General features: G+C 49.2%; 1 long non-coding RNA gene across 1 annotated transcript; it reads right to left on the bottom strand.

The window, feature by feature from the left end:
• Positions 1–10,891: 10,891 nt before the first annotated feature.
• Positions 10,892–22,283, bottom strand: LOC128313756 (uncharacterized). The gene is made up of 3 exons (XR_008294806.1): positions 20,867–22,283; positions 14,617–14,728; positions 10,892–11,199 (listed from the first exon to the last, which is right to left on the bottom strand). It is a non-coding gene; the product is annotated as an uncharacterized LOC128313756 (long non-coding RNA).
• Between the last annotated feature and the right edge of the window lie 4,086 nt (positions 22,284–26,369).

Here is a 26,369-nt window from a genome sequence, read left to right on the forward strand (position 1 = left end):
GATCATGATCTCATGGCTTCATGGGTTCGAGTCCGCTCCATCAGTGCAGACCCTGTTTGGGATTCTCTCTCTCTCCCTCTCTCTCTGCCCCTTCCCAACTTGTGCCGTCTCTGTCTCTCTTGAAATAAATAAATAAACTTAAAAGAATAATGATCCATTCATTCACTGTGTTTATTACAACTGTCCTTACGTCACGGTCCCATGTATGTTTGCCACCTGCACCACAGCATGTGAACCTCTCCAGCTCCAGTGCCTCGTTTCATTCATCCCAGAGTCTGGCTTTGTTGTCGTTTGGTTTGACGTGGGTTGGTGCCCGTAACAGGAAAGTCCACAGGTAGCATATGCTTCATGGCAGGTCTAATCCAGGATCTTAAAAGTGATTCCATTTCTCTTGTTCATCTCTGCTTTCTGTAATGTTGACTTTATGTTTGGACTCTATCTTCTGGCCGTTCTGGACTCTTGTCTGGTAGCAATACAATAATTCCTGGGTGTCTAGAATACAGTTCTCCATATGACACAAACTAGCGGGGGAAAAGGGGGGTCTCATAGTTTCTACTGCCTAGTTCTTGAGTTTTTTATCCTTTTGCTAGCCCAAGTGGGTTATACATCTATTCCTAAGCCAATCATCAAAGCCAGAATGGGGAGAGTGTGCTGCTTGATGGAAGCTTACATAAGCTTCCCTACGTCACTGAGCATGGTATCAGTCCCACCCAAGGCTTGCGTCTGGGAATACAGGAGGGGTGATCTTCCCAAAGGAAAACCAGAATGTAAACTATGGGAGAAAGGATAAGTGGGTAGATAGATGCCACGGAGCTAAATCACTTAAGTTAATTTTAAATGCAAACATCAAAAGGGCTAATGCATCATACTTAATTATTTCAAATGATTTGTTGTTCATGTAAGCAATTAAGTCCAGAGATTCAGACATCAGGAGTGGCTTGATTAAGATCCCTCTACGCTTTCTCTCTCATTTTCTGTGGCGGGGCCCTCTTCACCTCCTCAGCCTGGCTTCCCAAAATGGTTCCACGATTTGAATCACCAACGCTTCTACATTCAGAGGGGGTTCCAAGGAAAATAGGAGTTCTGCACTGGCTGGGCCAACCTGTATCCAGGAAAGTATTATATGCCCATCAGCTTACACCCGGTTTCTCGGAAACAATCACGTGGCCAAAAGGGTGGAATCATGCTAGTTTTCCGGAACATGAGGGTCCCACTGCTGTCGCTGGGCCTGAGGTCAGTTTCCCTGAGAGACGTGGGGTACCCGGAAGAAGGGTGAGCATCCCCTGAGGATACTGTGTGGAAGGGACATGGGCAGTTAGACACTGGATACCTACAAAAACTACCAAACGTAGGACCCATGTCTTTCCAAGGCAGAGACTGAATTTCCACAGTATTCACAGTCACTGGCACTTGGGCACTTAATCAATTTTTGACGACTGGATTAAAGAGTTAAAACTATCAGGGAGTAAAATTCTCATCACATTTAAAAATAAGATTCACAGTCCTAGAGCTAATTCCAGTTGAGGCACTATCACTCAGAGATATTTTGCTATAGCTGTGTCTATGAGAAGCTGTCAAAATATTGTGAAGTTAGGTAATAATTTGGTATCTATTAAGATTCTATCTTCAAACGTCTTCTTCCCGTGAACATGGAGCATTGAGGACCAGGCAAAACCAATGTCAAAACATTCGTTTTATATCATTGTATCTTGGCTTCCAGGCTAAAAGCGGCGATCAAGTGACACATGTCACAAAACTCAAAACTCAGACAGTTCTTAGGGAGGGAACCGTGATCATTTAAGACACAGTGTCTGATGGGTGGTTCTGAAAGTAAATGCCAGAGAATCTCAAGAATCATAAAAAGCAAAAACCAAAAAACAGAACTCTTGGTCAAGGTGAGATTTGGACAGAGTCCTGTGGGTCAGTGAGCTGGTCCTAAAAGTCGAGGGCGGTGTTGTGGGTGGGAGGAAGCATCCACAGCAACAGCTTAGAGTCAAGAAAAGAGAAGGGATGCCGTGTCAGGGGTTCCCAAGACCTCACGTCTGCTGAGACAGCGTTTGCAGGAGTCCGCGTATAGTTGTATTCACGGCGATGGTTTATTACAGTATCTCAGCAGAGGGAGAAGGCAGAAGGGGTGAAGTCTGGAGGAAACCAAGAGCAGGCCTCCAAGGGTCTCTCCCACCGGAGTCCCACAAGACTCCCTGAGTTCCTCCCGCGACGCATTATGACAACACGTGCGAAACGTCACCCACCCGGGACGCTCGTCAGAGACTCGGTGCCTGGGACCTTTACTCGAGTCGCATCATGTAGCAGCCTCTGCCGAGCATGTGCCAAAATCCCAGACTCCCAGAAGGAAAGCAGGTGTTCAGCATAAACCATATTGTTTTGTATAAACACTTTTGGCCCCGTGAGCCTTTCTTATCAGTCAGGGTGTTGGGAACCCTCCCCAAATCCCAGTTCCCAGACACCAGCCAAGGGCCAACCCTCTTTGCAGGCCTTTCAGAGGGCACCGTCAGGCCTGCTGTGGCCACTCTCTTCTGCACAGACGTTCAAGAGTTCAGTCTTGAAGGTCAGGCCTTTCAACTTCGCTAATCATGGGGACTTGCGTAATAGTAATTACCACTTAAGGCTCCTGCCCTGTGCCAGTCACTGGGTGAGTTATTGCCTCAGTTTCTTTTTCTGAAAACAGACACGAGGCCAACCACAGAGTGGCTGAGCCAATTAACCCAGGCAAGAGGTGAGAACACCTGTTCCCCTCCGGGGGGAGAAGGCGAGCATCACCTCCCCTCTCCCCCCACAGCCTCTGATTTCATGCAGGGGAGGGAGGCGGGGGATCCTCTGAGCCTGTCCAGGCAGGAGCAGGATTCCTTTCCACTCACCCCACCCCAGCCTGGCCCCGGAGAACCACATGAAGCCGAGCAGAGCGGGAGAACCGGCACTCGAGACGGAGGGTGATCCACAGGTTTGCAGAGGAAACAAGCACATCTGTAAATACATGTCGGGAAGAATGAAACCCGACTGTGGGTCAAGAAATATTTTGGAACCACGTTCCCTTGGGTTCAGCAGAGCAGAATTGGCAAATTCAAGTCAGTTGTCAATTGTTGCCAGCCCAGCTCAGTGGTTTACAAAAAGTGGTTTGTCCCCACACTCGCCGGCCTGTGGGGCCACCACAGCTCGGCTGATCTCGGCTGATCTCGGCTGATCTCGGCTGATCTCGGCTAGGCTCCACCGGGCTTGACGCCGGCTGGGGCTCGGGTGGGCTCCACGAGGGTCCTTCCCAGCCCGATCGGAAGGAGCGCGCCCTTCTCGCGGCTGCTTCCCAAGGGCAAGAGCAAGGTTAAGGGCGGGAGCACGTTTGACCCCTCGGCTCTTGTCACTTGCACTGACGTGCCATTGGTCAAAGGAAGTCACAGAGCCAAAGCCACGTCAAGGGGGTGTGAAGCACTGTCCGCTCACAGCGGGAAGGGGAGAGAATGAGTGTTTTCTGGACAACTATCTGGACCGTCACATGAGCCACGGCCCTAAACACGCGTATGATATGTACCCACACGACTACGTGCCGGAATCCAAAATACCCTCCCAAAGGGCAAAATCACAGTGGCAGCTAATGCACACACAGCCCACAGCCACGTGCCAGTGGCCTCAAGTTCCAGTGGCACCAAGAACAATGGGCGAGGGCCCCCGGGGGGCTTCTAGCCAATCTGGGATGGGGGATGTGAGATCATCGCTCCCCTCTTCAGCAGGTGGGTCCTGCACACATCTTAACTCCAATTTCAACTTAAACTGCAGCTGCCGGCCTGACCCGGGGACCCCTATCTCTTTGCATGTTATTGTAGCTCCGGGGTCCGCTGCTGCAATAAAGCACGCTTGGGGGGTCGTCTGGAATGTCTAAATCAGCACTGCAGACAGCCTGGTGGAGAAACCAGGCAGGCTCCCCGTCAGGGATGATGGATGCCAGACGCAGCAGACAATCTCAGGGTCCTGGCTTTGTGAAGCCAGCCCCCGTCACATACATCAGCTCAAGGGAAGACATTCACTTCCCCTGCAGGTGAGGCCAGCGGTGGGTGTGTCTGGGCAGCCGCGAAGGATGGAAGGTGCTGGACACACATCGGGGCTGTAGGCGATTTGCCCGCGTCATATGGCGTTTGTGAAAAAGCACTTACCAGCCTTCTTCAATGTCTATTTGGCTCCCAACTGTGTCATTACCATTCTACAGCGGAGGGGATACAGATAGATGCTCAGGCACTGGACGGGCCTTCATCAAACCAGACTCCTGGGGGGACATGAAGATATGCTAAGGGTCCATAGGCACGGATGTTTTATGAGAATCCATTTCCAGACCTCCACCGACATGTGTCCTATTTGCCATCTCTTCCTTCACCCAGGTCCTTCCTCCACTACCTAAAACGTAGGCCAGGGGCACCTGGGTGGCTCAGTCGGTTAAGCGGCCGACTCTTGGTTTTGGCTCAGGTCACGATCTCACGACTGGTGAGTCTGAGCCCCAAGTCAGGCTCTGCGCTGACAACGCGAAGCCTGCTCGGGATTCTCTTTCTCTCTCTGCCTCTTCCCTGCTCTCGTGTTCGTGCTCTCTCCCTCTCTCTCAAAATAAATAAGCATTTAAAAAATACTTTAAAAATAGGCTCATTGAGGCACCTGGGTGGGCTTAGTGGGTCAAGCGTCCAACTTCGGCTCAGGTCATGATCTCGTGCTTTGTGGGTTTGAGCCCCGCGTCAGGCTCCGCAAGGGCAGTGTGGAGTCTGCTTGGGGTTCTCTCTCTGCCCCTCAGCCCCGCCCCTCAAAAATACATACATAAACCTTAAAAAAAAGAAATATTCACCTCGGTGTTCAGAACACAAATGTCGCTGATAAGTGGGTACCACCTCTGTCTTTGACCAAGAAACCACACCCTTCAGCTAGTCAGAATGTTTTCAAGTCTTTGCTGTCACTGAAGTTGAAGAAGAACCTAGTACCAGGGTCAGCTCACGGATTATCAAAAAGCACTGTGGAATTTCTGGCACGTAACGACAGGAGCGCGAGCGATGGGGCAGCATATGACAGAAGCCCTTGTATTCCTGTGTTTTTGCGTGCACGGTGTTTTGGTGCCGACATCCACAAAAACAAGATGGTGTGAATAAGATTCATGCGGGCCCCTGTCTCTTTAAAATAGCAATATTCATTCATAAATACATTGACCGGAAAAAATAGTCCCGCCTATCATGTTAAGAGAAGCATATTGCCAAGTATTTTACATTTTTCAAATTTTTCTTTAAACATTTATTTATTTTTGAGAGACAGAGACAGAGCATGAGCAGGGGAGGGGCAGAGAGAGTGAGGGAGACACAGATCTGAAGCAGGCTCCAGGCTCTGAGCTGTCAGCACAGAGCCTGATGCGGGGCTTGAACTCACGGACCTCAAGATCATGACCTGAGCCGAAGTCGCACACTTAACCGACTGAGCCACCCAGGCGCCCAAGTATTTTACTTTTTTAGGATCATTCTTTTTTTTTCTTTTAATGTTTATTTATTTTTGAGAGAGAGAGAGAGACAAAGCTCCAGCAGGGGAGGGGGAGAGAGAGAGGGAGACACAGAATCCAAAGCAGGCTCCAGGCTCCGAGCTGTCAGCACAGAGCCCGACGTGGGGCTCGAACTCACGGACCTCGAGATCATGACCTGAGCCGACGTCAGCCGCTTAACCGACTGAGCCACCCAGGCGCCCTAGGATTTATCATTCTTTATCATGAGCTATGACATATTTATCCTGTTTTGATCAATCGTGTTCTACTGAGAACAATAATGATAATTGAATTAAAAACAACTTACTTTAAAATTTAAAGACTTGTAGTGAACGAAAATGTTTAAAATTTAAATTTCAAATCATGAGACTATTTTTGTTCCAGTCAGTGATGTATAATAGTCATTAATAAAAGGCTTCTACGAATACAAATACATTAGGACCAAATATCTGCCAGGGGAGTGAACTTCAGTGAGTAAAAAGAACAATGCAGAATTTCTGGCAATTAAAACGAAGCTCGTACATGCTTTTCTTTCAAATCCACAATGGCATGGAGCTTCAGTTGCACATACTTTGAAAGTGACATTACTGTTTCCTTTTAAAATATTAATATTTACAACATGCCACATATTACAGCCGTATATTAATTTTACTTATTATACTTCTTATATGTAAAGCATATATACATTTTTTAAGTTTATTTCTTTATTTTGAGAGAAAGAGTGGTGGGGAAGGAGCAGAGAGAGAGGGAGAGAGAGAGAGAATCCCAAGCAGGCTCTGCTCTGACAGCACAGAGCCCCACGTGGGGCTTGACCCCACGAACTGTGAGATCATGACCTGAGCCAGAACCAAGAGTTGGACGCGTAACTGACTGAGCTCCCCAGGCTCCCCCAATTTTTATTTATAGGTGAAATAAATACATATTCTATTTTAGTAATATATAATACATACTTCTATTTTAACATTATATATAAGTTCTAGAATGACATCCAAATGCATACGTAAACCTAGGTTAAAAAATTTAGCTGAAAGCTTAAAACTGTGAGACTATGGCTGTGATGTTTGAAGCCAGAGGAGATACAAGGACGAGTCTGCGCAGTTAGGCAGGGGTCAGGTATCTTGCAGGGTCTGGTTTGCCCATCGCGTGCGGGGATCTAAGGAGGGAAATAAGTCCATCCAGGATGTCATAGGACAGCTGCATCCAGTGCCCGGTGACAAGGTAACAAAGGGGAGGACAGATTGCTGGGGATCAGGGAGATGTCCCAGAGGAACGGAGACTAGCCCGGGATTTGAAGGAGGGTTCAACTGCGCCTGCGGACGCAGAGGAAACGGAGGAAGTTTGGAAAGACACGATCGGCTTATGTATCCTGGATCCTTCCATTTGCAATCAGATCCTCCCGTGAACACCACTCTCCGCCGTACCCACGACAACAGCAGTGGCAGTAACAACGTGACTCGTCTGTATTTGTTGAACACTATTTCTAGCCATTGGTCTGGGATGCACAGATCTGAAGACATACACGCTAGGACTCAGGCACCTGTTCTCGGCCACTAGGCCATGCCGTTCCTCTTTTGTCTCTCTGGCTCTTTTCCATGGAATCATTCCTTCTTTTTAAAAAAAAATTTTTTTTAAACATTTATTTATTTGTGAAAGACAGAGAGAGACAGAGCATGAGCAGGGGAGGGGCAGAGAGAGAGGGAGACACAGAATCCGAAGCAGGCTCCGGGCTCCGAGCTGTCAGCACAGAGCCCGACGTGGGGCTCGAATCCACGAACCCTGAGATCATGACCTGAGCCGAAGTCGGACGCTTAACCGACCGAGCCACCCAGGCGCCCCTATCATTCCTTCTTTTATTTCAATCAGCGAATAACTGTTGAGAGCTGACCGTGTGCTAGGTAGTCTAGATATGTGTGTCACAAAATCTGAACTGGGCAAGCTTTCCTCTGCACTGATTTCCTCGGAGAATCTCACCCTGGTGTGCTTTGATTCTCCGATAGAAGGCTGACGCCCCTTTCTAAGCGGTGGAGGAGAAGCCTGCTCCCTCTGTGCTCCTCCCCTCATTCTGGAGCCTCAGGGCCCAGCTCCCTATCCCTCCTGTTCCAGCCAGTCCCCGAGTGCCCACCTTTCTCCAAACTCTGACATCTCGTACAGCCCTTCACGCCGCCCGGTCCACCGCCCAGGCGGGGGCTTCTCACCACGCTTCCGATCAGAGCGGATACTCCCACCACCTCCTACACTTTGAATCTCCCCAAGGCTTCTGGCTCAGCGGCACCTGCTGAGATGAGATCTGAGCTGTCACTCCGCTATGCGTTTCCCCGCGATGGACAGTACCTTCAACAAGATAAAAACGTATTTCTGTCTCGTATAAACACGGGCGGTTATAACCTTTAGAATTTGTGAACACATGTTCGTAGGCGGCTTTCCATTGATTTATGATGCAGTTCTTGTATTTTGAAGCAAAAAATTAAATGTTTTCTGCCTCCAGCCAACAATACTGTATTATGCACTTAAAAATGTGTTAGGAGAGCGGATCTCATGTTAGGTGTCCTTACCACAAAGAAAAAAGAAGGGGACCCAAGGAACTTTGGGGGCTGATGGATAGATCTATTACCTGGATTGTGCTGACGGTTTCACAGACATTTTCATACGTACAGACTCATCAAATTGTACACATATAACAGGTGCATTTTTTTGTATATCAATTGCAACCTCAAGAAAACTGTTTTTAAAAAATATAAATGAGTACATTTTCTGCTCGGTTAGTTTGTCAGCTGCCCTGGGAAGGCCAGCAGGAATGTCTCCTGCACGTCAGACACTTGGGTGGTGGCTATACTTCCAGCCGTTCAGACCTGGAAAGGGTGAGCCCTTAAAATGGAACATCGTAACGAGCACATCTGTCTGGGCTCTCTGTTGCTAGCACTGGAATCCACAGAAGCTACGAGTAAACAAGATATGCAGTGACTTGGGGCACCTGGGTGGCTCGGTTAAGCGTCCGACTTCGGCTCAGGTCATGATCTCGCGGTCCGTGAGTTCGAGCCCCGCGTCGGGCTCTGTGCTAACAGCTCGGAGCCTGGAGCCTGCTTCAGATTCTGTGGCTCCTCTCTCTGCCCCTCCCCTGTTCATGCTCTGTCTCTCTCTATCTCAAAAATAAGTAAACATTAAAAAAAAAAAAGATATGCAGTGACTTGAAGGAATAAACCAACCCCCACTCCAGCTACTTAAGTGGGAAAGGAATTTAGTAAAGGGTGTTGGGAGCTCGCAGACTCTATGGAAGGAAGAGCAAGCAAGTCAGCCATCTTGGAGTCTATGCAGCAAGAATGCTGAGGGTGCCATCCCTTGAACTGACAATTTCACCAAAGGCAGAAGAGCTGTGACTTGGGGGTGGCAAACCTGAGAAATTTCAAATTTAAAGAATTTGTTTTTTAAATAAATAAAAGCAGTTCAGGTGGTGGTATCTGAATTAGCTCACACATTGCTCCTGGAGTCCGATCTGGGGCACTGATAAGCTCAATGTATGAATGATCTCAAGTGTTTGGTAAAAGAAATAGCATCAGTAGGGGCGCCTGGGTGGTTCAGTCGGTTAAGCATCCAGCTGGCTCAGGTCATGATCTCACGGTTGGTGAGTTCAAGCCCCGCCTCAGCCTCTCTGCTGTCAGCATGGAGCCCGCTTCCGATCCTCTGTCCCCCTCTCTCTGTCTGCACCTCCCTTGCTCACGTGCACTCTCTCTCTCTCTCAAAAATAAACAGACATTAAAAAAAAAGAAAAAGAAATAGCATCAGTATCCACACTGCCCAACTGTTAGATCAACAGTGCTTTTATTCTAATCACTCGGTCAGAAAGTCCAGGCTTTGCAAAGGTCTGTTGAGCTAATTTGTAAGAAGGAGCCAAGAAATTCTCATAACCTGGGGGTTGGTTTATTCCTTGAAGTCACCACATATCTTGTTTACTCTTAGCTTCTGTACATTTTGCCTTCCCAGGAAAACTAACACAGATTCCTTGGGAGTGTTTTTTCTTTTCTTGACTGTGTTTAAATAAACTATTGATTTTGTTTTCAAGGTAATTTAAGGGGTGATATAGTACCGATGTGATAACTACCACCTTAATACATTCAGAGTAAACAAATTTTAGGGTCCCAATAGTTATTTTTGTCATCAAAACCGACCACATGATGACTGGCCCCAAGGAGATTACTGGGTAGCCTGTATGGGCATGAAGCCGTACGTGACATTAATGACTCAGAGCCAATGACCAAGAGGAAAATTGGTATCAGAGGTTGGAGAGTCTCTTCTGGAGATGTGTGTTCTTTACGAATAAATTAACACTGGATTTCTTGGGGGAAAGCTGAATGGAAATGTGATTTTTGAGAATGCAATATAATTTAGTCTAGTTCGGTCAAAAACATCTGGCAAGTGTCTCTGCAGAGTGGAGAACATTCGTTGCAAAGAAAAGTAGCAGTAACCTCCAAAGAGGTGCATCCTATCTTCCAGGAGAGATTTTGGTTGCAAGTGACAGAAAACCCACCTCTATCTGGCTTGCCCAAAGCAAAGGAATTTGTGGCTCACGCCAAAGGCCAGCGATGGGCTGTGGGCATATCTAAAACCAGGGACTTTGACTCTCTTTTTCTCTCCATTCCAGCGTGTTTTTCTTTGACTTCACCCTTAGGGAGATGACCTCCCCGTGGGGACCTTGCAGTCTGAGTTTCACAGCCTTCCAACCTCAGGTCCCTCAGCAAATGAACCTGTTCCTCCCACGAAGGCCCAGGGTTAGTTCTGATTGGCTCTGACTGCAGTCACATGCTATTCTTGAGCCAATCACCGTGGTGAGAAGGTCTGATTGGCCAAACTTGGGTCACATGGCCTGACAAAAGCAAAGCCGCGGTCCCCAGAGCGAGCTCAGGCTCAAGGACCTGGTTCACATCCGTCTAGGTGATTGGCCTCCAGAGTCGGCCCAGAGCCCTTGCGCTCCTTGGCTCCTCGTGACCTTTGGACCCCGGACGTCAATTCTCAGGACTTCTGCCCCCGCCCCCCCACCGGCACGGCCACCTGCCCCCTCCCTGAGCCGCTGCATCCGGGACGCGGCTTCCACCGAGACGCCTCCCTTTCTCCACCCTTCCTCGGCCCCCAGTCCCCGGGAATGGCCTGCGCGCCCTGTTTTCCACCCCAACTCATTCTCCTTTGTTCGTCACGGCTCCGACTCCGGGTCTCCAGCTGTACTGTGTGTGTGTGTGTGTGTGTGTGTGTGTGCGCGCGCGCGCGCGCGCGCGCGCACGCGCACATAATTATGGAATGGATGGAAGGTTTGCAGTTAATGGACGCAACACACACAAATAACATCTTCTATGTTCTCAGCGTAGATGACATCAACCGTCTAACATTTTTTGTTGTTCGTTGTCACATTTAATCTTCTTAACAACGCCACGAACAAAGTCATGGGTCTGCCTTCATACAAACAAACAAGGAAACTGAGAAACAGTGAAAAGTAAGCGACTTGGCCACAGTCACGTGTAAGTGGGGAAGTCAGGCGTTTGGGAGAATTGAACTGCTTCCTCCTGGTGAAGTCAGGGGTGGCCACGTGGCGGACTCTGGCCAGTGACGTATGTGTCACTTTGTCTTTAAGATCCAGTGTTTGTTTCTCAGGCTTCCTTCCCTCTTCTGAATTCTAGTCGGGAGAGAAAGTGCCATCACACCTATCAGGGAGAATATTGTGAAACGGGCTTGCCCACTGCCCTGGATTTGAGCAAGAAATAAAGGTGTTGCTTTGAGCCACAGAGATTGGGGCTAATAAATTGCGACATTAACCCGCACGAACTAAGGCATTCTAGAGTTCTGGGTGTTCTTAGCGGTTAATGGCTAAGGGTTAAAACTTCATTTTACATAGACAGAAATTCGGTTGCAAATCTTTCTAAAAGGTTATACTGATGCTCATTGTTCTATTCTTTTAACTCCTCCAGTTTTCTTTTCTTTTTTTTTAAGATACAATAGGCAGCCGTGACTCCTTAGATAGAAATACTTACTGTAGGTCAATTTCCTCGTTGTTCATTTCAAAAGTATTTTGTTGTTGTTGTTGTTATCAAAGGCTCTTACAGTAGTTACTCTGGGCCAGGCCCCTATCCTAAATGCTTTACAAATATCAACTCACTTAAACTTGACAATAGTCCTTTGAGTAAGGTAATATTATTATCACTTAACTTTCCCATAGTTAGGCGGTAGGTGACAGAGCCAGGGTTGACCCCAGGCAGTCTGGTTCCAGCCATGTACCTTTAACCTCTATATGTCTTATTACTGTCTATACCTCAGGGACGTTCAGCAGGGTTTGGCACAGTAAGCCTTCAGTAAACCCATTGGGTGAATGAATGAATGAATGAATGCATGAATTCCACCTCACAAAGTCCCCTTATTTACATTATTTCATTTGAAAGCCCCAACAATCCATTGCCATATGAGTATCCCCATGTCAGAGAAAAGAAACAGTCTGGCAGAGTAAAGGGCCGGGTCTCCCAGCCAGGAGACGGAGTGTTGCTATTCCAGGCCTCAAAACAAAGAAAGCAGAGCAAAGATATACCCTTCTTTCCTTCCAAGGGACACGCGATTCTGTCTCCTTCATCTAAGGGGACGTCAACTTGGAGTCTTGCATTTTTAATGTGCGTCCCCCTCGCTCCTATCATTGAGAAGTGTTCTGTGCTCTGTCTGCCACGTGATAGACCTCAGGGAGGCCTTGAACTGCTCTTTCCAGGGCCCCTGCCTGCCGCAGACGTGGGACGTTCCTTCCGGAAGAGCGTCCGTGTCTTCGTCTGCTTGGACTACCATAACAGACTAGGAGTTTAAACAAAGGAACTTTTGTTTTCTCTCAGTTCTAGAGGCTGAAGTCCAAGATCAAGGTGCCAGCAGGGTTGGTTTACTGGTGAGACCTCCCTTCCTGGCTCGTAGATGGCCGCCTCCTCTCTGTGCCCTCACATGGCCTCTCCTCTGTGTGTGCACCTTCCTAGTGTCTCCTCCTCTTCTTACAAGGACACGAGCCCCATCGGATTGTGGCCCCACCCTTATGGCCTCATCGAACCTTAATTATCTCCTAAAAGCCCCGTCTCAAACACAGTCTTAGAGGTTAGGATTTCAACATATGAGGTGGGGGTGGGGGGGAGGGTGTGGACACAGTCCAGTCCCCTACAATCCTCTTGAGCAGAGCTGCTAGGAGCCAGGGTTCAGCAGAGCCCTCAGGCCTTGACCGAGGGAGACCTTGACCCTTATGACACAGAGAGACCAGAGAGGGCATGACTTTGCGGCCTGCTTCCTGAACAGGATTTGCATCTGTCTGTGCACATGGTCTACAGTGTAGGGCAGCACAGGGAGCAGCAGGTGTAGGGGGTCTCCCTTCCTTCCTTTGTTATTCATCCCTCCCTCCCTCTTTCCATTCCTACTGCCTTTCTTTTTCCCTTCCTCCAGACTTCAGGTTCCTTCCAGCCACCGAGTTTCTATGACAAGCACCGTTTTAAGCACAAGGGTTACAATCCTAGGCAAACGGAGGCGGCCAGCTATCATCCATCAGGCCCATGTACACATGAGGGAGACAGAACATGGAAAGTAAACAAATAAATAAGATGTCAGATGGTATTACGTGCTTTGCAAGACACAACAGTGAGTGTGACTGGGCAGAGTGGGAGCTACTTTAGGAAGCATTCTGGAGTATGTGTGAGAGACCCAGGTGATGAGAAAGAGAGCCGGGCCAGAGAGAAGAGCATGCCGGGGGGAGGGAACTGCTGTGCAAAGGCCCTGAGGTAGGAGTGACTGTGGATGTGCGGCCACCGGCAAGGTGACACGTGGCCTGCACAGAGTGGGGGAGGGGACACAGGCAGGAAGGGGGGTGGGTCAGCACCTTGCTGGGGGCTCAAACTGTTTTGGGGGCTCCTCCTCTGTCCTTCCTCTCTCCCTTTACGCCCTCTTTTGGGGTTTCTTTGCGCCTCTCCCATCTCTATGGTCTCCCCATCTCTCCCTGCACCTCTCCATGACTGTCTTCCTCTGTCTGCGTCTGTCCACCTCCCTCTGGGTCTCTCAGAGGCGCATATGAACACGCACAGTGGCTAGCCCCCAGGAAGTGCCTGAGACCCTCACAGAAGTGCCCCCAGTCAGGCGCTCCGTCCACCGGGCCACCCCCTCGAGCGCAGACATCAGGAAAGTTCTGAGCCCAGCCAGTCTCTCTTCTCAGGGGCCCCCAGTCTACTGGGGAGATAAATGTGCAAATAAAAATTACAGAACCGTTTGACCAGAATGAGGGATTCCCAGGGGTCCCTGAGGAAGCCATGAACTCTGTTAGAGATGTCTGCACGCAGGTCGTGACATCTGACCTGGAGCGGAGTGTGGTGGTAAGAGTGAGGGCTCTGGAGTGAGGTGGCCTCATCCAAAAGGGGCCCCAGAGGTGTCCCCAGTGAGTTCGCCTCTCTGTGCCTCAGTTTCCTCTGTGCACCACCTATAAAATGGGAAGATTCTAACCCTGGTCCTCACCGAGCAGGAAGAGTTGCTATGAAAGTTGTCCTGTGAACTAAATGCTTGCACCCTCCTGAAATTCCTGTGTTGAAGCCTAAGCCCTAACGTGATGGCAGTAGGAAGGGGGGCCTTTTGGGACATGACTAGGTCTTGAAGGAGGAGCCCTTGAATGGGATTAGCACCCTTATAAAGAGACCCCAGGGATGGGGCGCCTGGGTGGCTCAGTCAGTTAAGCGTCCCACTTCGGCTCAGGTCATAATCTCATAGTTTGTGAGTTTGAGCCCCGCGTTGGGCTCTGTGCTGACAGCTCCGAGCCTGGAGCCCACTTCGGATTCTGTGTGTGTCTCTCTCTCTCGGCCCCTCCCCTGCTCATGCTCTGTGTCTCTCTGTCTCTCAATAATAAATAAATGTTTAAAAAAATGTTTTTAAAGCTTTGAACATCCCCCGGCACATAGTAAATGCTCAATAAATTTTGTTCATGGGAGAATAAATAAGTAAAAGAATAAAAATATGGTACAACATGTCTTCATGCTACGGGATGAGATCAGACCAAGACAAAACTCAGGTATTTTCCCCTCCACAACCTCCAAAAACAGAGACTTCCCTCTGAGAGATTCCAACCCTACCGTCCTGGGTAAATGATGAATCCCAGCCCCTGGCATCGCCGGAAGAGTTTTATTCCATTTTCTTCAAGCTGCAGGATGCGGAGTTTGGTGTGTGGCCTCTAGAGCCTTATACCTGGGTGCGAAATACAGATACGAGTTCTGCCACTAACTGTATAAGCTTGAGCAAAATACTTCATTTCCCTGCCTCAGTTTCCTCACTGTCGAAAGAGGATAGTCTTGCAGCGAGGATTAAAGTAAACAGCTGTAAGGTATTCAGACTGTGCCTGGAACTTTATCCGGTGGAATGTTAATAGAATGGATTCCATATTTTTTTATAATTTTTTAAAAATGTTTATTTTTCAGAGAGAAAAAAATACACGTGTGTGTGTATATTTATATATACACATGTATACATGTATATTAATATACATGTATATTAAAGTGCTTTGCAGGGCACCTCAGTGGCTCAGTCGGTTCAGTGCCCAACTTGGCTCAGGTCACGATCTCACAGTTTGTGGGTTCAAGCCCCGGGCGGGGCTCTCTGCTGTCAGCCTTCGGATCCTCTGTCCCCTTTCTCTCTGCCCCTCCCCCCGCTTACTCTCTCAAAAAATAAATAACATATTAAAACTGCCATAAAACCTACCATAGGTTTTAAAAAATAAAAACAAACAAACAGCAACAACAATAAAAATAAAGTGCTTTGCCAACTGTAGAATCCTGTGCATGGTTGTGCTGTTCGTATTATTCTTGTCCGCGCGAGCTGATGCAGAAGTTACTCACGATCGTTAATTAGTGACAAAGCCAACTCGCTTTCCCCGCTGGTTTCCAGGTCTCTCATATTTTGCACACAGTTACATTTGTGTGATCCGGCTTTCCGCAACAGGTAGCCAGCCAGACCCTTCCTTCTTTCTACCTCCCTAATAGAAGTTCAACCTTTTCCTGGGTTCCTAACTCCGGGTGGTTTCTTGGTGCTTCTCTCTGCTCCGCCCTCCCCCGCCTGCAGGTGTCCGCACAGCACGCATGCGCTTTCACGCGCCAGCGCCGCCGGCAGAGACGCGGCCGGACCGTCTCGTCGGTTCCCTTGATGGCGCTTTGCAGAGCTCTGTGTCCACGAGGAGTGCGGCTGCAGCACGAGAGGCGTTACCAAGCCCTCCTCCCCTGGCTCGGCCTGTCATGTATTCATTAATTCCCACAGTAGGTATTTATATACGCCAGTTAATTGCCAGGCACTGTTCCAGGTCCAAGGGCACGGGACCTGCCCTACGTAAAGGAAAAAAGAAAAAAAAAATTGTTTCTTTGCGAAACGTTTGGTCCATATTGTGAGAAGCGTTTGTGGCTCCGAAATTTTGTTCCCAGAAGGGTCTTGGAGGCAGCAGAGTTTTGTGGAAGGGGGAACGACAGAGACCTGGAGTGTTTCTACATACCTGGAGCCCCCATCCTTGGGGAAATGTAGAGAAAAGCCTCTTCCCGTCCCTTTGAAGCTCGGTGGGGCCATAGGACCTGCCCTAGACAATTGCTGTGAATGGAAGAGACATCATGTCGTCGCTTCACTGAAGCATTTCTGGCAGGTGAAGGAGCCCCGGGGCTCTGCCCTGAGCTGGGATGGTGACATTCGATGCTGCAAGGCCCACCCTGCAAGACAGAAGGCCCCTGGATGGCTGAGTCCAGGATTCTGGACAGGCAGTTGATATTACAGGAGAAAGAAAAACAAATCCGGATATTTTAAAACAGCATTTTGGGGGTTATTTGTTACTGAAGCAGAACCCAGACGTTCCTGACCGATGTGCAGCTCGGGGCGAGGGGCGGGAGCTTGGGATACGGCTGGAGGCTGTTTGCGGCGTCACGCCGGCCACATGGAGTGTGTGTCCGCGTAAATCCTGGGAAAATGTTTCCTAACAATGACCTTGCTTGACTTCGTATATATACGCTTGGCATTATATTACGTGGGACGGCATTGAGGGCACTTTGACGGATGTTACTGAGGGCTCTAAAGGGTTCCTTTCCAAGCCATTCCTTGGAACCACTATTAATTTAAAAATAATAAATAACAATAAGATAATTAAGCATTTTTCATTGTAAATGAAAGAATATTAAATATTAATAAATAAACTCAAGGATCCAAGCTTGTAAGGATTTCTTAAGGGCAAAGTCTTATTGCGACTTAATTAAGAAGCTCCGCGGAGAAGCTTCGGGCTATTTAACAGAGGTTGACGAAGCCTGGTTGACTGGGGCTGCATAGAGACGCGGCTTTGTTAGTCTTCTTCGCTCCTATGAAAGCAAAGTAGCTTGTGTTCCACTTGGGGACTAATCCATTTGTCACTGCGAAATCTCTGAGGACAGGGATGTCCATTTCAAACCTAATTTGCAGTCGCCTTTTCATTGTAGTGTTTTGGGAACGGAATTCATCCGCCTCGACCCAGCTCTGTTTGGCTCCTCTATGCAAATATGTAGTGCCCGCAGTGAAATTTCCAGATCACGTTAACAATTTGTTTTCCCTGAGATCACCTCTGTTTGTCACAGGCTTGGACCCAAGCCCGTAAAGAAATGTCATTCTCGCCCTCTTCGTAATGGTTTTATGCAAACAATATCCAAGCCTTGGTCCTGTGATGATGATTTCCAGGAGAGAGGAGGCTGGAGGAGAGAACAGAACAGAGGAGAGAGACGGGAGCTGGGGGAAAGGAGAGTAGGGGACCAGGGGAGGAAGAGGGAAGTGACAGGGAGCTGGGGTCTTGGAGGGAAAGGATGGGGAACCAAAGGAAGGTGTGGGGCGCCCACGAGCCAACAAAACTGTATCTCATCCTCCATTCTATGGCGGCATGGTGGCAGAGATGTTTCTGCTCTGGGAACCTCCTCGCGTGGTCGTGAGGGACGAATGGCAGTGTGAGAAATACTGCAGAAGGAGTCCGGTGCTTTCCCCCCAATTTTTGCTATTTTTGTGTGAGCAGAGAGAGGGAAGCCAGGCCAGCAAGTCAGGCAACAGACCATTTTTTAATCAAAGCCAGCTTTCTCCCAGGGGCACATTGCCCGAGAGTACAGGGACACAGACTCTCAAACTACACAGGTTAGTGTTCCCTCTGTTGACCTACCTGACAACACTCCCATTGGTCTCCTTTCCCGTCTCTCCTTCACAGTTGCCCTTTCGCAGCTTAGAAGACGAGGTAGGGGCGCCTGGGTGGCTCAGTCGGTTGAGGGTCCGACTTCGGCTCAGGTCATGGTCTCATGGTGTATGGGTTCGAGCCCCGTGTCGGGCTCTGTGTTGACAGCTCAGAGCCTGGAGCCTGCTTTGGATTCTGTGTCTCCCTCTCTCTCTGCCCCTCCCCCTCTTACTCTCTCTCTCTCAAATATAAATAAATGTTAAAAAAATTTTTTTTTTTAAAAAGAAGAGGGAGGATCTTCACCCATCCCAATCCTTCCACAGTGCCTTGCCTGGAGATGTGCAAACCTCCCCCGCATGTAACAAAGGGGCAGCTTGCAATACCGGGGTCTGGGTGCCCTTTAATTAAGACCCCCTGATTCCCTTTTCATTAAAGTGCCCTTTAATTAAGACCCCCTGATTCCCTCCATCCACCTCACAGGCCGTGCAGTGCCAATAAAGTGGTGTTTGATGTTTAATAATTATTTATCCAAATTTACTATACATTTATGTTGCTTGGATCAGTTGGGCATTACAAATAATTCCGACAATAACTCAACCCGGGGACATTTTAAACATGCTTAATTTAGAGGTAAACTAAGTGACAGGATAAAAATACACTGAAATAGGAGAGAAGCATCAGGGAGAAGTGGAAGAGATCTTTCAAGGAGAAGAGGGAATGAGACATATTGCTAATGGTTCAGAAAACTCAGCACGTTTTTGGAAAGGATTTAAAAGGACACTTAAAAGGAGAATGTAACCGTTTTATTGCAAAATATCAACATTTACACTACTCTGTCGTTTACACAACTTTGTCATGCCTGTCCTTTGCATTTGGCTCTCTAATTTTTTCCCAGGAGAGCAGCTTGCTGAGAACAGAACCCCTTTAACCTCTCTTCTCAAGTTTTCCTTCCTCCCATGATGAGGCACTGCCTTCTCCTAGGGCTACCCTTTCACAAAGAATCTACATTTGTGTTAATTCGTGAAAATGTTACAAAGCGGACGAGAGGGCAGCCGGGGTCTTTGTGGCATCGAGGACCCAAGCGGTGGGCGGGCTGGCCTCGCGCAGCGGCTAAGAAGCCTGGATCCACCTGCCTGCTCGGGCAGCAGCACGAGAGAGGGATTCAGGCCTCACCGGCTACACATCGGCGCCCGTCATAAGGTGTGGTGGTTTTGAGGGCCAGTCAGGGTCGCGGTGTGCGGACCAGCTGACCCCGAGGTGGGAATGCGCCCTTGGCGCGAAGGAACCGTTCCCTCTTGTCAGCCGCTGCCCTGTGGGTCTTGTTTGCCACTGTAGCGGAACCTCACCCGTCCCGGTATCGCCCAGAGTCACCCGCAAAGAGCTGGAGCTTCCCGTGTTCACTCTGGGAGGCAGTTACTCTGTATCCACCTAATCCTTGCAACTGCGTCTTCCTCTCCAAAACCTGCAGCCTTCTAGCCAAGTCAGACTTGCGCTGCTGCCTTTGGGGAATAAATTTTACAAACGCAAAACGTGAAAACATTCTCTCCCCTGCTTTGCCTTCAGGAAGGACCCAGGAATCCGCTGCCGTGATGGTTGATTTTACGTGTCAACTTGACTGGGTCACGGAGTGTCCTGATATCTAATTAAATGTTATTTCTGGGTGTGTCTCTGGAGGGAGTTTCTACATGAGATTAGCATTTGAACGGGTGGACCCAGGAAGACAGATTGTTTCCTAACGTGGGTGGGCATCGCCTGGCCTGATTGGAACCAAAAAGATAGGAAGCAGGGAGAATCTGCTTTGTCTGATGATGGTCTGGGTGGGAACATGGGTTTTCTCCTGCCCTTGCGCTGGAACCTGCACCATGAGCTCCCCTGGTTCTTTTGGCTTTCGGACTCAGACTGGACCTACACCTCTGGCTTTCCTGGGTCTCCAGCTTGGAGATCATGGGACTTCTCAGCCTCCATAACCATGTGAGTCAATACCTTACAATAAACTACACACACACACACAATCTCCCATCAGTTCTATTTGTCTGGAGAGCCCGGACTGATACAACACCCCCCCGTCCCCCCCCCCCCCACACCCGGGTTTTGCTACTTCTCATAGATCTTTCAGCGCTGTGTCTGGGATCACTTCTTTATTCCTGCCTTCTATGACCTTTGTGACATTTCTTGAAAATCCCATTTCCTGCTCTGACCCAGGGTCGGAGGCTCTCATCAATAAGCAGGCCTGGTGTCCATCAAAGCTCTCTATTAAATAAGAATGTAAACATGAAGGTCTTTCCAACAGAAACACCATGTGCAGCTAATGGAAACCAGAGAAAGTGATTCATTAGCCCAGAAAACTCGGGGAAACTGATTAGTGAGTCAAAAGGACATGACCTGCTATTCCACGAGAGCGCACACAGACACAGACACCATCCCGTGTCGGCCAGTTCACTTGACGAATGGCCAGCCCCGAAGGCCGGTGGGAACCTTTGCCCCTTGAAGTCAACCATGCAGCTCATTTGCACATTAAAAAAAAAAAAAAATCTCTATTTTAGACCATGATTTTCTGGATCAATGGTGGTAAAATAACTGAAATTCTCACTCTGTGCCTAGAAAGGTTATCTTCCCACCAGCATATAAATGTTTCCCATCTATCTGGGGTCTTGGCCGATCGGGGATCCACCATTCTGAAGAAGTTGAGGGAAACCAGACCACCCCATCCCAGCATCAAAGACCTGAATGATGTCGGTGCCACCTGGGTGACGCTTTAACCATGCATCATCATCTTCCAAAGGTTCTGGCTTTGAGTGCCTCTCGTTTTCTCCACTGTTGGACTAATCAAAGCCACCCCAAGCTATTTGCATGCTGTCTTAAAGGGCACCTTCTGGAGGAATGAAGGGGGACAACTGATAATTTGATGACTCTTCTCGCAGAACCAGCTGAATCTAGACACTGAGAGTCACCAGCTTTCCTGCGTAATATCCGAGACCCTCCACAAACCATCCCCTTCCTCCCTGGACTGCCATGTGTCTGCGATCCTATCTGATTCTTCTAGACTGAGACACTAAATGCTCCTTTTTAAATGCAAACGTCGTAAAGCTCAACGATTTTATCAGGACTCTTGGTTGCATACAAAACCTGGGTTCAATAGCTTTGAATTAAAGGAATTTATGACATCAGATACCTACGAAGGGCAAGGAGTCGTTAGTCTCGGGCACAGTTGGATCCAGAGGTTCAGATGACGTCACCAGATCCTGCCTAGTGTCTCCTGATCTCTGAGCTCCTCCCTCCTCTCTCAGGTCCACTTTTAGACTCTCCTGTCATGGCCGCAAGAGGGACAAAGTGTACAGCATTCCCAGAAGCCACTGCAACAGTCTCGTTGCATCTCATTGGCCCTGACGGTGTCACATGCCCGTCCCTGAGCCAATCACAGTTGCCGGGAAAGGAAAGCCGCGATGATCTCACTCCACGGAACCCGGAAGGCTGGTTAAGCCATTTAGGTGAGAGTAAGGTGGTGGGGGAGCGGTTCCCAGCGAGCTGGTCACCAAGGGGTAGGGCAGTGGATTCTGAATAGCCAAAAAAAAAAATTAATATACATTACAAAAAAAAAATCTTACTCATTAAAGAGATTTATAAACTGAAGTGGGATGGACAGAAACTTTTACTCACCTCCTGTCCAAAGGGGAACCCCATGAACGTATTTGCTGAGTTGACTTCTAGCGTTAGATACCTGTGAGCTTGGAAAGAGAAATCCCCTAGTGCTGGGACACAGAGCAGCAAAGACTGTGAAAAGGAATAAAAGGTGGAGCCCTAACCAAGACAGCAAGGCGCCTGGGAATGGTGACAACCACGGAGAAGGAGGGAGATGTCTGGACAGGCATCGTCACCATAAATTACGACATAAACAGTAAGGACAGTCGCCGCTGGGAAGGCGCTTTCTCTGTGCCACTATTCTGATCACGCTGCAGATTTTAACACCTTCACATCTCCCAACAGTTTTATGAGGGTCTACTGTCTTCATTTCCATGTCACAGGTAAGAAAACTGAGACACAGAGGGCTTACGTCACTTGCCCATAGTCACAGCTACTGGTGGTGACATGGAGGTTTGAAACCGGGCAGTCCGCACCAAACTCACACACTCAGCAACACAGGCAGTGAAGAATCACCCAGAACCGGAGAACCAGGACGGGGCTGCTGGAAGACGGTGGTGCTGAAGCTCATTAGATCCAATGGGGAAACCGAGGCCTCCATACTTTGGCGCTCTGCCCCCCTCGGGTGTTAGTGAGAACTCCTCTCTCTTCAGTAGTGAGTGACAGACGATGCAAACCGAGCTTGTTTCAGCAAGAAGAGAGTTTTGTTGGCTCCCCAAACAAAACATCTAAGAGCCGCGCTGGCTTCCGGCATGACTAGATTCTGGACTCAATACGAGGCTCAGTTTCTCCCGGGCCGTGGTGCCGTCATCGGCCGTGTTTGCCTCCTTCCGGGGCTCTGGGTGGCAAGGGCCCTGCGGTCCCTCCAGCCTCTTCCTCCACGTTCAACCCAGAAGAAAAGAGCCAGGAGCTTCCAGGTTAAGTCCTGAGAATCATTCTGGTTGGTCATATGCTCACCCTTGATGAACCACTGTTGCCAGGGGACCCGACACAGTGACTGGCTTAGCTCTGGGTCGTGGGTCTCTTCCCTGACTCCCAGATCAGATAGATCGAAGGCTCCAGGGGAGGACTTCCAAAGGCAAGTGGAAGGGGGGGGGGGTGCGCGGGGGGGGGGGGGGAGGCGTAAGAAAGTTCTGTTTCCAAAATAAAGAAATAGAGATGCCGGAGTTTAAAAACAACTACTCACAAGGCCCAGGCTCCTATGTGTGAAAAGTTCGATTTTTTTTTCCCTGATATTACTTGGCAGCAATAAAAATATATATAACCCCTAGTGACCTCTTCCGGAGTGTCGTCTACGTCGTTCAGACTCATCTGTTTGTGTTTGGAAAATGGATTTGAAATCACGGACCTATTGTTGATGGGGTCTCTTGATCCAGCAGTGACTGGTGAGTTTGCGGATTGGCACGCGTTTATGAGATACCTTGTCTGCCTTAAAAGATGAAACTATTCCTTCTCCCAATTCCTGGGGCATGCCGGAGCACGGAACCATCCTTCAGTGGAAACCGAGTGCTGTACAAGCCCTCTGCAGAGGAAGGAATTGAGACCTACCTTAGATGGACATTTCTTTCCCGGGTAGAATACACACCTAAGGGAGCTTTCACAGCGAGCTCATTTTGATGAACTGTGGTCCCTGGTGAGAATTCAATTCACCCTCCAAGGGTGAAGAGTACGTCTTCCATGCGAACACAGCGCCCAGCCCAGCACTGGCGCTGGCTGAATGTGAGCTGATGGCTGGGAATGAATTTTCCTACTTCGGGATTGGCTGCTTCACAAAGGGCCCGTGCCCCAAACCCTCTTCAAGGTCGAAGGGTTCAAGGCAGGGGCTGTGAACAAGGTGGGAGTCTTCCGTTCACGGAAGACTTGCCCACCTGCCACTCTTGGCATATTTCCTGGGTGGCTGTATTAGTCAGGGAACTTTGGTTGAAGCCCACAGACACTGGGTCCAGTGAGCTTAAGCACAAAAAAAACAAAAGAAGTTCCTGGAAGGATATGGGTTACCTCAAAAAAGGAAGAGGCAGCCTTAGAAAGGGCAAGAACTGGGGTGCCTGGGTGGCTGTGTCGGGTAAGCGTCCCACTCTTGATTTCGGCTCAGGTCACGATCTCACGGTTTTTGAGCCTGAGCCCCGCGGTGGGCTCCTCACTGACAGTGCAGAGCCCGCTTGGATCGTCTCTCTCCCTCCCTGTCCCTCCCCTGCTCATGCTTGCTCTCTCGAAATAAATAAATAAACAGGCAAAGACAAAAAAGGGAGGAGGCAAGAAATGAATCATCTCTGAAGTGCCACAAAGAGGAAATAAAGACAATTTCTTCAGGGCACCCCAGTGGGTGTCTCGTCATTCCCGGGCTGCATTTTTTCCTCTCCTCAGAGTCAAATTACCTAGAGATTGAAATTACCCACGGACCCAGCTGGGATTACATGGCCACCCTGGTTTATGGGGACAGGGAGGCCATCTTGATCAGAGTCCCACCGAGGCTGCACCGGATGGGGAAGGGTAATTCTCCAAAAGGAAATCCAGATGCTTTTCACAAGCGGGGGTGGCTCGAGAGGGCAAACAGTCGTGCCTCCCTTTGCTCTGGATCCCCTCTCTGTTCTACATCTTCCCTCGACTTGCCCGGAAACGCAAGCCCCTCCCTCTCCCAGGTAAATACCCGAGCGACGGTCTCGGGAAAAGGCCGAGGGACGAGTAGCCCAGAATGTTCATTGCAGCTCTGTGCTCGCGAAACACATAGAGTCCACTTGAATATCCATTGACCGAAGCCAACAGCATGGGGACGGGGGTCCAAATAAACTAGGAAAGTAGGTATCGACAAGAATCAAGCTCGAAGACATTATATGAAATAAAACCAAGCAGATTGTAGAAGAATACATACAATAATACCATTTGGGCCAAGTAGTATGTGTAACATTTGGGGGTATAAACGGATTCATTAGAAGTATAATATGCACGAGCACGATAAGAAAACAAAGTTAGGGAAGTGGCTACTTCTTGGGGAGAGGGAGGGAAATCCACGGGAAGGGACGCGCAGGAAGTTTCAAATGAACTTCAGAAGTCAGATTTCTGATCACGGAGCGGTGAGTACCCAGATGCTTGTTATCTAACACTTTTCTGTACGTATAAAATGCTTCTTAAAAAAAAATTGGGGAGCCTGGGTGGCTCGGTCGGTTAAGTGTCGGACTTCGGCTCAGGTCATGATCTCACGGTTCGTGAGTTCGAGCCCCGCATCGGGCTCTGTGCTGACAGCTGGGAGCCTGTAGCCTGCTTCAGATTCTGTGTTTCCCTCTCTCTCTGCCCCTTCCCCACTCATGCTCTCTCTCTCTTTCTCTCTCTCTCTCTCTCTCTCAAAAATAAATAGACATTAAAAAAAAATTTGTCTTAGAAGAAGTCAAGTTGCGAGTGTACAACCCATGGCCAGAGCATGTCTGCTTTGCCCCGAAACGATTTCTGTCCCGAGTCTGCACATCTTCCTTAGATAATGTCAGGCTGTGAGCGCCCTCGCTCATTCCATCCGGGAGCCGCCTCCCCCCCTGCTCCCCGCCTCTCGGGATCCCGTGGGTGTTTTTGCCGTGCTGTTGGGCAGAGAGGATGCCCTCCTCCCCGCAGCCCTCCGTCCCATTGTCATGCATCTGTTGACCATCGGTCAGGAGTCAGGAAGGGGCTGTGGGCACAGCCGTCTCCCCACGGGGACCTGGACTTCGGCCACATCCGCGCTGGGATCTTCCAGGGGCCCCCGGGTCTGCGCAGGAGGACGCAGGGGGCTCTGACGCTCACAGAGACAGGCGCAGCTGGGACCCGGTGTCCCTGCCCCGACTCCACCTCCGAGCCTGGGGTGGCAGAACCTGAGTCCGCCTCACCTCCTGGAGGCTGACGGGCCCACCATCAGCGATTCCTTCCTTTTGCGCTTTCTCCCAGGTGGGATGGCTGAGCCCTATGTGCCCGCGCGGTAGCAGGGGCTTCTGGACAGCCACGCGGGGCTATCTCTGGGGGTGCCGCAGGGTGCAGAATCGGGGATCTGGGAGGGAGGAGAAAGGCTTGTACTAGAAACCACAGGAGCTCCCACCCTCCCTGCTTTCCCTGGGGGCGTCCCCAGGTCTACACTGGGAGGAGAAGGGAGCAGAGAGAGAATTGCTCTATCTCAAAGTCAATAGTGAATGTCACCTCTTATCACTGGGCATTCTTGGTTGTGTTGAGGCTGGCCTACCAGATAAAAGATTCTAAAGAATTTAAGTATAGAATGGCTGTTAATAACCAGAAGCTCCTGGACTACTTAACAGAACACAGACAACCACCCTCAGGCAGAAGCAGAAGGATCAATTACAATGTTGGAAAAGGTTTATACAGCCTCTGAGCCAACAAGAAAAACCCCAGTGAAAATCAAAGTGTCGGGGTACGTGCAGAACATTGCCTCGGAGCTCTGCTCTGTATTTCTGGATGAATCTGAAGCAGGAAAATCTATCCACTGAGATGTGCTTGCGTGTCGGTAACCAAATATCCGAGTAACACAAACTTAAAGAATCTTGTTTATTGTCCCCGGTAGCGGAAACGATGATTGATTTAGCTTCACCACATTTGTCTTTCTGCCTTGTCTTCCTCATCTCCTTGGCCTGGGTCGTAAGTGTATCTCCTCATGATCGCAGAATGGCTGCCTGGGTTCTAGCATCTTGTCCTCAACCAGTTCTTTTCAAAGTCAGGAAATAGACTTTCTTTCCCTCAACCAGTTCTTTTCAAAAGCAGGAAATAGAGTTTCTTTCTGTGCATCCATTTTATTAAAGATGAAAATCTTTCTAGAAGATTCTCCAGACCCCAGAAGACATTTACTCTCCTGTTGCATTAGTCAGACTTGGGTCCCGTGGCCATTCTTGGTAGCCATGGAGACTGGTCTATCTGTGCTCTACAGTGAGGTGGAGTGGGGTGGTGTGGGGGGGGGGTGGCATCCTCCTCCTGATAGGGAAACTGAGGCTAGAACTGGGCAGGTGACCCTTAGCTCCTGCCCCTGAAAGGCAGCTAAAGCCTGTGTAGTTAGCTGTCTCTTCATGGGGGCTG

Source organism: Acinonyx jubatus, unplaced genomic scaffold (assembly GCF_027475565.1).
Source record: "Acinonyx jubatus isolate Ajub_Pintada_27869175 unplaced genomic scaffold, VMU_Ajub_asm_v1.0 scaffold_23, whole genome shotgun sequence".
NCBI classification, from domain to species: Eukaryota; Metazoa; Chordata; class Mammalia; order Carnivora; family Felidae; genus Acinonyx; species Acinonyx jubatus.